The sequence below is a fragment of the Moschus berezovskii genome, chromosome 19, assembly GCF_049115385.1.
Source record: "Moschus berezovskii isolate FMDL1 chromosome 19, NW_MosBer_1.0, whole genome shotgun sequence".
NCBI classification, from domain to species: Eukaryota; Metazoa; Chordata; class Mammalia; order Artiodactyla; family Moschidae; genus Moschus; species Moschus berezovskii.
Genome location: NC_142478.1, coordinates 8402957 through 8416547, shown reverse-complemented (window position 1 = coordinate 8416547; position 13591 = coordinate 8402957). Strand labels below are relative to the sequence as shown.

Sequence of the window (13591 nt, the reverse complement as noted above, 5' to 3'; positions counted from 1 at the left end):
CCACCGCTGTTGTGTCGTTATTCTGCTAACACCTCCACCTTCTCTCCATTCACCCGGCTCATCCTGCCCCCTTCCTTCCCAGGTCAGATTCCTCCGTGCCCCTCAGCTCACACCAAGCAAAATCCCATCCTGGGCACACAGAATCCCTCACAACATTGGCCCTTGTTCTAGTTTGGAGACTGAGCACTTGGGGACCTGGGCGTTCCTGGGTGGGCGGGGCCAGCCCAAGTTCACGGGCCCCACCTCCCCTGGGCCCGCAGCGTCCTCAGTCACTGTTAGCTGTCCTTGGAGAGCTCCCACCTCTGTGCCCCAGGTGACCACTCAGTGCTTCCAACGCTCTCACCAAGGTTCCTGCTCAACCGTGAGTGTCTCAAACTCGACTGCAACTTCCAGGTCATCAGGTTCGTTGTCTCTCAAATTCCCACCTCCCTCCTATGACCCCCTCCACCTGCACAGCCATCTTCACCTTCAGTCTCAGAGACTTGGCCCTCTTTCCGTGCTGTTTCTTCTCTGCCGTGATGACCACTAACAGATTTTATCTCCTCTGTTTCGTGTTTGTCAAATCTCTTCCATCTCCCTTGAAGCTTCTACACATGCAAGAGGCAGACTTCATTTTATTGGGCCTCACTTTAGTGCACTTTGCAGACAATCATGTCTTTACAAATGAAAGGTCTGTGACAATCTAGCAGTCAGCAAGTCTGTGGGCACCATTTATCCAACAGTTTTTGCTCACTTCCTGTCTCTGGGTCACATGTTGGCAATTCTCAAAATATTTCAAACGTTCTCATTCTCAGTACCCGAGTCTCATGGGCCATGTCTTCCTCTAGTTACTTCTCAACATCCCCTCTCCCTTGCTCTTGCAAACATCTTTCTGTCTACGCATCCATTCATTCCCAGCTCTTCGTGCTCTGCTTCTGTCCCCAGCCTACTACCAAACTCATACCACCAAGGTGACCAGGGACTTCCCAGATAAAAAACTGAATGGACTAGTTGCAGTCCTTTCCTTACTAGAACTTTCTGAGGCATTTGAGAATACGGGTTATCCTTTGAAGCTTTGTGATCCCTTACATCTGTTTTCCCCTTCCTCTGACAAGGGTTCCTCTCCCACTGCACGTCCCAGGTACCTGGCTATTCTCTGGGAATCTGTTCTGAATACCCCTTGCCTTCCATACACACCTCTGTTGAAGCTCATCCTCTCTTGGGGGATGTGCAGATAACTTTCATTCCCTCTTTCTAACCCAGACCTTTATCCCCAGCTTCTCCCATAGGCACAATATTAATCCAGCATTTCCAAAAGGGCAATTGGGACACTTCCTTGCATCTGAGCTTCTGCTCAAAGTCACCAGGGCTGTCTCTGACTTTCCCCGCCTGCCCTGTCTTCCTCTTCCACTGCCCACTGATCTCTTCATTTGGCTGTCTGTTACTCATTCTTTAAGACCAAATATGTTGCCTTCTCTTCACTCATCTTCCACAACCATCTTGTATGTGTTCCCATAATACCCTGAGTTTGTCCCCACCACTGTGGAGTAGAAGTCTGTCCCCTAAATTGACACTTGAAGTCCTAACTCCCAGTACCTTGGAGTGTGATCGTCTTTGGATCATTACAGATGTGATTAGTTAAGGTGAAATCATGCTAATTCAATATAACTAGTGACCTTATAACGGAGAAGGCAATGGCACCCCACTCCAGTACTCTTGCCTGGAAAATCCCATGGATGGAGGAGCCTGGTGGGCTGCAGTCCATGGGGTTGCTAAGAGTTGGACACGACTGAGTGACTTCACTTTCACTTTTCACTTCCATGCATTGGAGAAGGAAATGGCAACCCACTCCAGTGTTCTTGCCTGGAGAACCCCAGGGACGGGGGAGCCTAGTGGGCTGCTGTCTCTGGGGCTGCACAGTGTCAGACACGACTGAAGCGACTTAGCAGCAGCAGCAGCAGTGACCTTATAAAAAGGGGACATTTGGACACACACACACACAGACACATGGAGTATGCTGTGTGAACATGAAGGCAGGAATTGGGATGACGCTTCTAGAAGCCAAGGAAAGCCATAGATGGCCAGCAGCCACCAGAAGCTAAGGGAGGGGTATGGAGCAGATTCTTTCTCACAGGTTCAGAAGGAATCAACCCTGTCAACATCTGGCTCTCACACTTCCAGCCTCCAGAACTTTGAGACTATAAATTTCAATTGTCTAAGCCACCCAGTTTGTGATACTTTCCTATGGAGCCCTAGGAAACTAACATGCCCACTGTCACACTGTTGTGAGTGTGTTCTCAGTCACTCTGTCGTGTCTGACTCTTTGCGACCCCATGGACTGAAGCCCTCCAGGCTCCTCTGTCTGTGGGATTTCCCAAGCAAGAATACTGGAGTGGGTTGCCATTTTCCTTCTAGGGATTGAAGCTGAGTTTCCTGCATCTCCTGCATTGGCAGGTGGATTCTTCACTACTGCGCACTTGTACTGTGGTTATTACCTTTCAGGGTCCCCCACTCCTCCCTGTATCCTTTTATCTCCAGAGCCAAACCCACTGTCTCCAAGCATAAAAGGTTTCAAGTAGTTGATGAATGAACTAATGAAAGTTCATCCTTCCAAAAACGTCAAGCTGCAGACTAAGCAGCTTCACTGATTTGCCGAGTTCTAACACTTCATGGGAAATAGATGGGGAAACAGTGGAAACAGTGTCAGACTTTATTTTTGAGGGCTCCAAAATCACTGTGGATACTGATTGCAGCCATGAAATTAAAGATGCTTACTCCTTGGAAGGAAAGTTATGACCAACCTAGATAGTTTATTAAAAAGCAGAGACATTACTTTGCCAACAAAGGTCTGTCTAGTCAAGGCTATGGTTTTTCCAGTGGTCATGTATGGATGTGAAAGTTGGACTGTGAAGAAAGCTGATCACCGAAGAATGGATGCTTTTGAACTGTGGTGTTGGAGAAGACTCTTGAGAGTCCCTTGGACTGCAAAGACATCCGACCAGTCCATTCTAAAGGAGATCAATCCTGGGTGTTCATTGGAAGGACTGATGCTGAAGCTGAAACTCCAATACTTTGGTCATTCATGCACAGAGTTGACTCACTGGAAAAGACTCTGATGCTGGGAGGGATTGGGGGCAGGAGGAGAACGGGACGACAGAGAATGAGATGGCTGGATGGCGTCACCGACATGAGTTTGGATGAACTCCGGGAGTTGGTGATGGACAGGGAGGCCTGGTGTGCTGTGATTCATGCGGTCGCAAAGAGTCGGACACGACTGAGCGACTGAACTGAACTGAACACACTAAGGTTCTTTTTTCCATGGCTTGTTGTGGGATCTGTCCATGTCTTCCTATTCCTTTGGGTGGATGTGCTGCTGGTTCTCTAGTTGGCCTTAGAACATTAGGCCCTTTTCTGCCCATCTCATCCTGTGGCTACAGATCCTGCTGGGAAGCCTCCTCTAGGTTCCAGCTCCCTGGCCACCCTGACTCTGTCCTTTGGCCTCGTCGGGCCCAGGGATGACGAGGACATCACACTGGGGCTAGTCTCAGGACTTCATTCCTTGGTATCCCCTTCATTCTACCCACCCCCCGGAAACGGTTTCTCCATTTGACTCTGGTGAGCCGTCTGTTTCCTGCTGGGACCCTGAGGAATACAGTCAGTGGGCAGGTAGGTAGGGAATGAGATGATAAACATGGTGCAACAATAATTTGCTTGGGTTTGTTTTTTTAAATAGTCTTTTAAACCCAGTGATTAAGTCCCTCCCAGTTTTGTTTTCAAAGCACCACCCAGCATTTTTACATAAAGCCTGCTGTTTGACCTTATCTGGGCTTCACACGGAGAAGGCAATGGCAAGCCACTCCAGTACTCTTGCCTAGAAAATCCCATGGATGGAGGAGCCTGGTAGGCTGCAGTCCGTGGGGTCACTAAGGGTCGGGGACACGACTGAGCGACTTCACTTTCACTTTTCACTTTCCACTTTCACACATTGGAGAAGGAAATGGCAACCCACTCCAGTGTTCTTGCCTGGAGAATCCCAGGGAAGGGGGAGCCTGGTGGGCTTCTGTCTATGGGGTCACACAGAGTCGGACACGACTGAAGTGACTTAGCAGCAGCAGCAGCAGTCACTGGCTCAGCTGGTAAAGAATCCACTTGCAATACAGGAGGACCTGGGGTCGATCCCTGGGTTGGGAAGATCCTCTGTAGAAGGGAAAGGCTACCCACTCCAGTATTCTGGCCTGGAGAATTCTGGGGACTGTATAGTCCATGGGGTCGCAAAAAGTTGGACACGACTGAGCCACTTTCACTTCACTTTGACCTTATCTACGCATTTGGCTAAATATAGAACCTAACATTGAATACCTAAAATTTGCAGGCAGAGTGATAGGCACTGGGGATCCAAAGAGGAAAAGTCCCTGTTTCTGCTTGAGAAGCCCCAGGGTTTAGTGGGGGAGACAGACGGGGGAGGGCACTGCACCTGGCCCTGGGCCCGGTCCCACATCCATACTGACACTGGAATGTGGATAACTGCCTCCTGGTCTAGACTTCTAGAGTAATACCGGTCCTTCAACTTCAGCTATTTTTCATAGAATCATCCTCAGATTTTTTTCTTCAGATAAATGCCTTCTGACAGCCAAAAACACACAAGATGATTATGTAACACATTTTGGAGTCAAACTTCATCTCATATTTTCTCTTTTCCTCACATTATAGGTTCCTTGTGTTGGCAATAACTTTAAATCAATAGCTGGACTGGCAGTTGCCAATTCTAGATGATCCTAAGACTGGTTCTATAAAAACAGGTTTCTGAGTCTTATAGTCATCTGATGAATCAAAACCTTTGGGGAGACAAGTGCACGGGGAAACGTGAGGCCTAGAGATGAAGATTTTTCCTTTTAAAACCCTTGTAAGGATTCTGATGTTCGGTCTGTTTGGAAATTGCTGGTTTGGATTAATTCTTATTTACAGTGAATATAATGTAGGCTAAGTTTTTTCTAAACGTGGCTCCTTGGCCATCTGGGTGTGTTATACTGGCATAGGGATAGACATGCAGATCAATGGGATATAATTGAGAATCTCAAAATAAACCTTTGTATTTATGGGCAATTGATTTTCTTCAAGGGCATCAAAACCACTCAGTAGGGGAAAGAATGGACCTTTCAACAAATGGTGCTGGGGAAACTGGACATCCATATACATAAGCATGAGGTTGGACTCTTACCTTGTCTCATACACAAAAGTTAATTCAAAATGGATCAATGACCTAAATGTAAGAGTTCAAACGATAAAACTCATAGAAGAAAATAAGCACAAATTTTCATGACCTTAGATTAGGCAGTAGTTTCTTAAATCTGACACCAAATGTGCAAGAAATTTTTTAAAAATAATTAGGTATGTATTTTATTTATTGATTGATAAATTTGACTTTGCAAAAATTAAAATCTCTTGTGCATCAAAAGACTGTCAAGACAATGAAAAGATAACTCACAGAACAGAAGAGTATTTGCAAATCATATATCTGATAAGGTATTAATATCCAGAATATATAAAGAACTCCTACAACTCAAAAATAACAACAACAAAATATCCAAACAATAGCTAATTAGCACTAGGTAAACCTCTGCCATCCCCCATAGAAAGGTGACCTTGCCTGAAGCAATTCATTCTCTGCCAGAATAACATCCTTGCTTCACCTCCTCCTGCCTATAAAAATCTTCAATTTGTACAGCTCTTAGGCACTCCTGTCTGCTATGCTGGAATGATGACCAGGTCATGACCCATTCAGTAAAGCCAATTATATCTTTAAATTAAAAAAAAACAAAACTCAAATAGCCCAATTTAAAAAATGGACAAAGTACTTGAATAGACTTTTCTCCAAAGAAAATCTACAAATGGTAAACGAGCACATGAAAAGATGCTCCACATCCCTAGTCATTCAGTTCAGTTCAGTTCAGTTCAGTCGCTCAGTCGTGTCTGACTTTTTGTGACCCCATGAATCACAGCACGCCAGGCCTCCCTGTCCATCACCAACTCCCGGAGTTCACTCAAACTCATGTCCATCAAGTCGGTGATGCCATCCAGCCATCTCATTCTCTGTCGTCCCCGTCTCCTCCCGCCTCCAATCCCTCCCAGCATCAGACTCTTTTCCCTAGTCATTAGGGAAATGCAAATCAAAACCATTAAAAGCTATCACTTCACACCCACTAGGACATCTGGGTTTCCCAAGTGGCTCTGGAGGTAAAGAACCTGCCTGCCAATGCAGGAGACATAAGAGTTTTATTCCTGTCAAGATCCCCTGCGAAGATCCCCTGGAGGAGGCCATGGCAACCCACTCCAGTATTTGTGCCTGGAGAATCCTATGGACAGAGGAGCCTGGCAGGCTGTGGTCCATAGCGTTGCAAAGAGTTGGACATGACTAAAATGACTTAAGTCATTTTAGCACACACAGAATAGCTATGATAAAAAAAAAAAAAGATGAGCAATAATAAGTGTTGCCAAGGATATAGAGAAATTGGAACCCTCAAACACAGCTGGTGGAAAGGTAGTCACTCAGCCTCTGTGGAAAACAACTTTGCAGTTCCTCACGATCTAGAAATTACACTATCTCAGGCATGTACCCACAAGAATTCGAAACATACGTCCATACAAAAACTTGTACACAAGTGTTCATATTAGCGTTATTCGTAATATCCAAAAAGTGGAGCAATCCAAATGACTATCAACTGATGAATGGATAAATAAAATGTGGCATATACCCACACAATGAAAAATTATTCAGCTATAAAAAGGAACGAAATAGTGATACATGCTATGATATGGATGAACCTTGAAAACATTATGCTAAGTGAAAAAAGCCAGTCACGAAAGAATTTATGTTGTATGATTCTATATATTCCATATATTGTATAAGTCTATATTCAGAGTAGGCAAAGCCAGAGAGATCAGAAAGTAGTGATCGCCAAAGGCTGGAGAGTGACTGCTAATGAATATGCGTTTCTTTTGGGGGGGATAAAAATGTCCTGGAATTAGATAGTGGTGATGATTGTACAACTTAGTGAAAGTACAAAAAAAAAAAAAAAAAACCCCAAAACCCTTTGTATTTGAGGCCTGGGAACATGCATTTGAAACAAGTCCTCAAGATGATTCTTAGGCCACTGAGATTTGAAAACTGCAGCATTTCCTTTGTAGTCACTTTATACCCTGAAAATTTGAAGAATTTAAAATCTGTTTTTTAAAAAAAAGGCAAAAAGCAGACAACCAGGTCATGGAAAGCAGTCATTCAGTGAATAACTATTTAGCTGCTGCCTATAGCAGGCAGCATGCTGGGCCCAGTGAACTAATCCCAAACCCTGTCTTAGAGGCGTTTAGAGCTTGGGAGGGGTGCAGCATGCACACACAGCTACACTACCAAGACAGTCATGATATCTGCTTTAATGGGGTTTGCACAAAGAACAGCAAGTCAACAAAGGCGCCTCAAGCTGGGCCTGGGGGAGCCAAACAATGAGGCAACATCTGAGTTGGGGCTCAAGATCTGCACACTTGGAAAGGGAGAAGAGAGTATGAATGAGGGACGTGGAGGACTTCCGATCAGAAGAAGTGAAAGTGTTAGTCGCTCAGTTGTGTCCAACTCTTTGAGATCCCATGGACTGTAACCCTCCAGGCTACTCTATCCATGGGATTCTCCAGACAAGAATACTACGGTGAGTAGCCATTTCCTTCTCCAGGGGATCTTCCCGACCCAGGGATGGAACCAGGGTCTCCTGCATTGCAGGCAGATTCATTACCATCTGAGTCACCAGGGAAGCCAGTCAGAGGACCAGCATGTGTAAAATGCACTGAGAACTTGGAGAACTTGGTATAGTAAAGCACCTGTAACAAGTTGGAATCTCTCCCAAGGGAGAACAGTCAGGAAAGGAAGCAGAGAGCTGGCTTATTGTGCAGTGAGGAGCCACTGGAGAGTTTAGAAAACAAGGATACCAGTCCTTGATTGGGAAGAGCCATCTGATGGCAGGATGGGAGACTGGGGCAGAGAGAACAGAGGAGCAGAAAGGCTGGAGGGAAGAAGGCTTGAATGATACACTGAAGGTCTAAACAAAGGCAACAGAAGGACAAGGAGGAGACAGAGTGAGGCTATACACATTTAGAGTCCCTGGGGACTGACAGAATGCTTTGTAGAACCCGTAGCAGCCTCACTGACCTCTACCTACTGGATGCTAGTTGCGCATCCCAGTTGTGAAAAACAAAAGTATCTCCAGAAATTGCAAGGTGCTTTTGAGTGCCTACCTGAGAGGCAGCTGAGACTCCAATAAGCTTAGACTCCACTGATCTGGTTGTGGGACCATTTTTGTGTTGTTTGCTGATAAACATCTGAGGGGAGGCAGAATCCATTCTCAATTGTGGAGAGTTAGGGAGCAGACTTGTAGCCTCAACTTCCTCTCACAAACAGGAAACCCCACTGGTTACCAAATAGAGGCTGATTGTGAACAACCAGGCGGCACCAGTAGTGAAGAACCCATCTGCCGATGCAGGAGGCACAAGAGACGCAGGTTAGAGATGCAGGTTTGAACCCTGGGTCAGGAAGATCCCCTGGGGGAGTGAATGGCAACCCTCTCTAGTATTCTTGCCTGGAGAATCCCATGGACAGAGGAGGCCGATAGGTTACAGTTCAGAGAGTCGCAAAGAGCTGGACATGACTGAAGCGACTTAGCACACACACGTGAGCAGCCAACTTGACTGAGGTCGGTTGGCCCCAGGGCAGTTTTGTTGTTTTCTGGCTGGACAAGGGTTGCCATTCCTTGTTTTAAATTAATTAAACAAGGAGGTTATTAGACTGAAGTCACTTTTAATATCTAGTACTCTTGCCTGAAAAATCCCATGGATGGAGGAGCCTGGTAGGCTGCAGTCCGTAGGGTCGCTAAGAGTTGGACACGACTGAGAGACTTCACTTTCACTTTTCACTTTCATGCACTGGGGAAGGAAATGGCAACCCACTCCAGTGTTCCTGCCTGGAGAATTCCAGGGACGGCGGAGCCTGGTGGGCTGCCGTCTATGGCGTCACACAGAGTCGGACACGACTGAAGTGACTTAGCAGCAGCAGCAGCAATAAACTAATACTTAAGCCTAAAATCCCTCGAGGTTAAGAAATCAGAATTTAAGGACAACCAATCACAACCAACCAAACAGGCTTTCTCAAGGAAGGCAAGCACTTAGGCTACAGCCAATCGAATCACTTCCTTGCTTTACTGCCTCCTCTTGTTTATAGAAGTTTACCCCGCCCATCTACTACTGTCAGTGGAGTGATCATAATCACTTTTGGTTTGGTGTTACCAGACTGGAATTGATTTTTGCTCCAATGAACTCTAAAAATTTTTAATGTGCTCCAGTTTATCTTTTAATGCTTGAAATAGAGAATCCCCGACAGAGAGCTCCTGGCCAAGAGAAAGAGGAGAGACACAAGCAGAGTGTACTCCAAGACCAGGAACTTCAGAGTGCACAGAACGGATTTCTTCTGGGATTCTCAATTATTGTTTACAGGAATCCTCACACCAAACTCATGGGTCTGTGATGATGACCACAGCAGGACCCAAGGACAGCCCTGCCCAGTTTTGAGACCAAGCAGACCTCCTCAGCAGAGAGCTCACCGTGATAGCTGTGGCACCGGATAAGAGTCACAGGCTGTCTGAGTGGGAAAGACCCCTGAGAGATCTTGCCTGTTAATCACTCTTGAGTCCTGTGTCCACATCCATGCTAGGTCTGGAATCTATCCATACCTGTCTGTTCCCTCTATCACCACCCTGGTCCATGCCAGCATCACCTCCCACCTGGAGGGCTGCCATTGCTTCCGAACTAGAATTCTAGTTTCTTCTTCTCTTAGATCCTACTCTCTATACAATCTCCAGAATGATGATTGTAAGTAAATCTATCTTGTCCTCTCCTGATGAAATCCTTTCAGTGGGCTTCCATGTTATTTAGAATAATTCCACAATCCTTACTTGTTTTTGCAAAGCTTTGCAAGTCTGCATCCCAACTTCATCCAACCCTTAGCTCTTCACCAAACTCCAGCCACCTTGACCTCATTTTGGTTTCTGAAATGTGCTTAGATCTTTCCCATCTCAGGGCCTTGTACTCTCTTCCAGGAGTAGTTTCCTCCATGGGGCTCAGCTCAGATGAGACCCTCCCAGAGAAGTCTCCCTTGCCTCCCCTAGCTAGCAAAGCTCCTGATGTCCCCGCCCTCCCAGTCACACCACCCCTTACTCCTGTGCTGTCACTTTCACTGTAGGGAATTATCTTGCTTACTGGTTAGTTGACCCTTTACTCCTCCCTCTAAAATGCAAGATCCTCCAAAGCAAAGGATTGCCCAGACCTATACAGTGGAAGTGAGAAATAGATTTAAGGGACTAGATCTGATAGATAGAGTGCCTGATGAACTCTGGATGGAGGTTCGTGACATTGTACAGGAGACAGGGAACAAGACCATCCCCATGGAAAAGAAATGCAAAAGAGCGAAATGGCTGTCTGAGGAGGCCTTACAAATAGCTGTGAAAAGAAGAGAAGCGAAAAGCAAAGGAGAAAAGGAAAGATATAAGCATCTGAATGCAGAGTTCCAAAGAATAGCAAGGAGAGATAAGAAAGACTTCCTCAGTGATCAATGCAAAGAAATAGAGGAAAACAACAAAATAGGAAAAACAAGAGACCTCTTCAAGAAAATTAGAGATTCCAAGGGAACATTTCATGCAAAGATGGGCTCGATAAAGGACAGAAATGGTATGGACCTAACAGAAGCAGAAGATATTAAGAAGAGGTGGCAAGAATACACAGAAGAACTGTACAAAAAAGATCTTCCCGACCAAGATAGTCACGATAACGTGATCACTGACCTAGAGCCAGACATCTTGGAATGTGAAGTCAAGTGGGCCTTAGAAAGCATCACTACTAACAAAGCTAGTGGAGGTGATGGAATTCCAGTTGAGCTATTACAAGTCTTGAAAGATGATGCTGTGAAAGTGCTGCACTCAATATGTCAGCAGATTTGGAAAACTCAGCAGTGGCCACAGGACTGGAAGAGGTCAGTCTTCATTCCAATCCCAAAGAAAGGCAATGCCAAAGAATGCTCAAACTACCACACAATTGCCCTCATCTCACACGCTAGCAAAGTCATGCTCAAAATTCTCCAAGCCAGGCTTCAGCAATATGTAAACCGTGAACTCCCAGATGTTCAAGCAGGTTTTAGAAAAGGCAGAGGCACCAGAGATCAAATTGCCAACATCCGCTGGATCATGGAGAAAGCAAGAGAGTTTCAGAAAAACATCTATTTCTGCTTCATTGACTATGCCAAAGCCTTTGACTGTGTGGATCACAATAAACTGTGGAACATTCTGAAAGAGATGGGAATCCCAGACCACCTGACCTGCCTCTTGAGAAACCTGTATGCAGGTCAGGAAGCAACAGTTAGAACTGGACATGGAACAACAGACTGGTTCCAAATAGGAAAAGGTGTACGTCAAGGTTGTATATTGTCACCTTGCTTATTTAACTTATATGCAGAGTACATCATGAGGAACGCTGGGCTGGAAGAAGCACAAGCTGGAGTCAAGATTGCTGGGAGAAATATCAATAACCTCAGATATGCAGATGACACTACCCTTATGGCAGAAAGTGAAGAGGAACTCAAAAGCCTCTTGATGAAAGTGAAAGAGGAGAGTGAAAAGGTTGGTTTGAAGCTCAACATTCAGAAAACAAAGATCATGGCATCTGGTCCCATCACTTCATGGGAAATAGATGGAAAAACAGTGGAAACAGTGTCAGACTTTATTTTTTTGGGCTCCAAAATCACTGCAGATGCTGATTGCAGCCATGAAATTAAAAGACGCTTGCTCCTTGGAAGGAAAGTTATGACCAACCTTGATAGTATATTAAAAAGCAGAGACATTACTTTGCCAACCAAGGTCCGTCTAGTCAAGGCAATGGTTTTTCCCGTGGTCATGTATGGTTGTGAGAGTTGGACTGTGAAGAAGGCTGATCGCCGAAGAATCGATGCTTTTGAACTGTGGTGTTGGAGAAGACTCTTGAGAGTCCCTTATACTGCAAGGAGATCCAACCAGTCCATTCTAAAGGAGATCAATCCTGGGTGTTCATTGGAGGGACTGATGCTAAAGCTGAAACTGCAATACTTTGGCCACCTCATGCGACGAGTTGACTCACTGGAAAAGACTCTGATGCTGGGAAAGGTTGGGGGCGGGAGGAGAAGGGGACGACGGAGAATGAGATGGCTGGATGGCATCACCGACTCTGTGGACATGAGTTTGAGTGTACTCCGGGAGTTGGTGATGGACAGGGAGGCCTGGCGTGCTGTGATTCATGGGGTCGCGGAGAGTCGGACACGACTGAGCGACTGAACTGAACTGAACTGAGCACATGGTCTGGGGTGTCCCAGGCACTCTGTGGCTATTTCATGAGGAGTTGAATGACTTTAAGTTTGGTGCCAGAATAAATCCATTTAGCATGTTATATGCACAACGTTGACCAAGATCGGATCCCTTGATATCCTTGTCTTCACTGTAAATTAAGAGCCGGCTTTGCCGACTGCTGTGAAGGCCTACCTGCAGGTCTCTAAATGTTTGGGATCTCTCCCTCGTCCTTCCCGCTGCAAAAGAGCGGGGAGGTCCTTGTTGACAGTAGACCGCTGCTCCGTTCCTAATGCTCCCTCCTCTTCTTTCCCTCCCTCTCTTCCTCTCTCTGGCTTCTTCCTGAAAATTTACTTGCTAGCTGAATAGCTTAACATCAAATCCTTCTTCCTGTTAACATACAGAAGCCCCGTGATTCACTTCGAAAGACTCCAATTGGCTGCACTTTAGCTTTTGGCCTCTTTTTTCAAATGATTAATGATCTATAAACAAACACGGAGAATGGTTAAAGCACCTGCTATTTAGAGGCCCCCTGTGGTGAATCCTTTTTGTAAACGGAAGGACTGACTGGTTTATCTTCTGTGTAAATATGGATTTTCCTATTTTGGATGCTCTGTTGGTTACACCTGCACCATTGATGTGAATCCAACACGTCCTGCTGTCACTTGTGTCTCTTTTCACCTGATCACTCCATTCAATCACTCAACACACCTTTGTCAGCACCTACTATGTGCCAAAGAGACAAACAAGGAAGCCCCTGTCCTCAGTGATGCCCTGTCAGGGGAAACAGAGCAGAGAAGGATCAAATAGTCTGACAGGAGAAGAGCCCCTCACCAAGCCTCAGGTGATCAGGGAGGACTTTCATGACCATCCTTGTGCTGTCTGGGGGGAGATGAGTAGCAGGTTGCCAAACAGATGGAAGGCAAGGCACCTAGAAGGGCAAAGGGCCTTCATGTTCAAAGGCAAAGAGGTTGAATGGGCTTTTCAGAAGGACTCCAGCCATGGGTGGATGTGGAATGCTAAAGGGCTAAATCTGAGGAATAAGCAGAACCATGGAACTACACGGAGGACTTGGGATTTTATTCCTAAAGTGATGGGGGACCACTGATGGACACTATAGGGAAAGGCCATGGGCAAACTGCACTACCAAAAGATGACTAAGCAGCTCTTGTGGAGCTTAAAAGGGGAGGATCGGCGTCAGGAGATCTGTT

At 45.8% G+C, this 13591-nt stretch overlaps 1 long non-coding RNA gene across 1 annotated transcript in view; it reads left to right on the top strand.

The window, feature by feature from the left end:
- Positions 1-286: 286 nt before the first annotated feature.
- Positions 287-13591, top strand: part of LOC148774819 (uncharacterized) — a 54973-nt gene continuing 41668 nt past the window's right edge. The window contains exon 1 of the long non-coding RNA XR_016035389.1: positions 287-401. This is a non-coding gene — a long non-coding RNA (uncharacterized LOC148774819). The remainder of the gene's footprint in view (positions 402-13591) is intronic.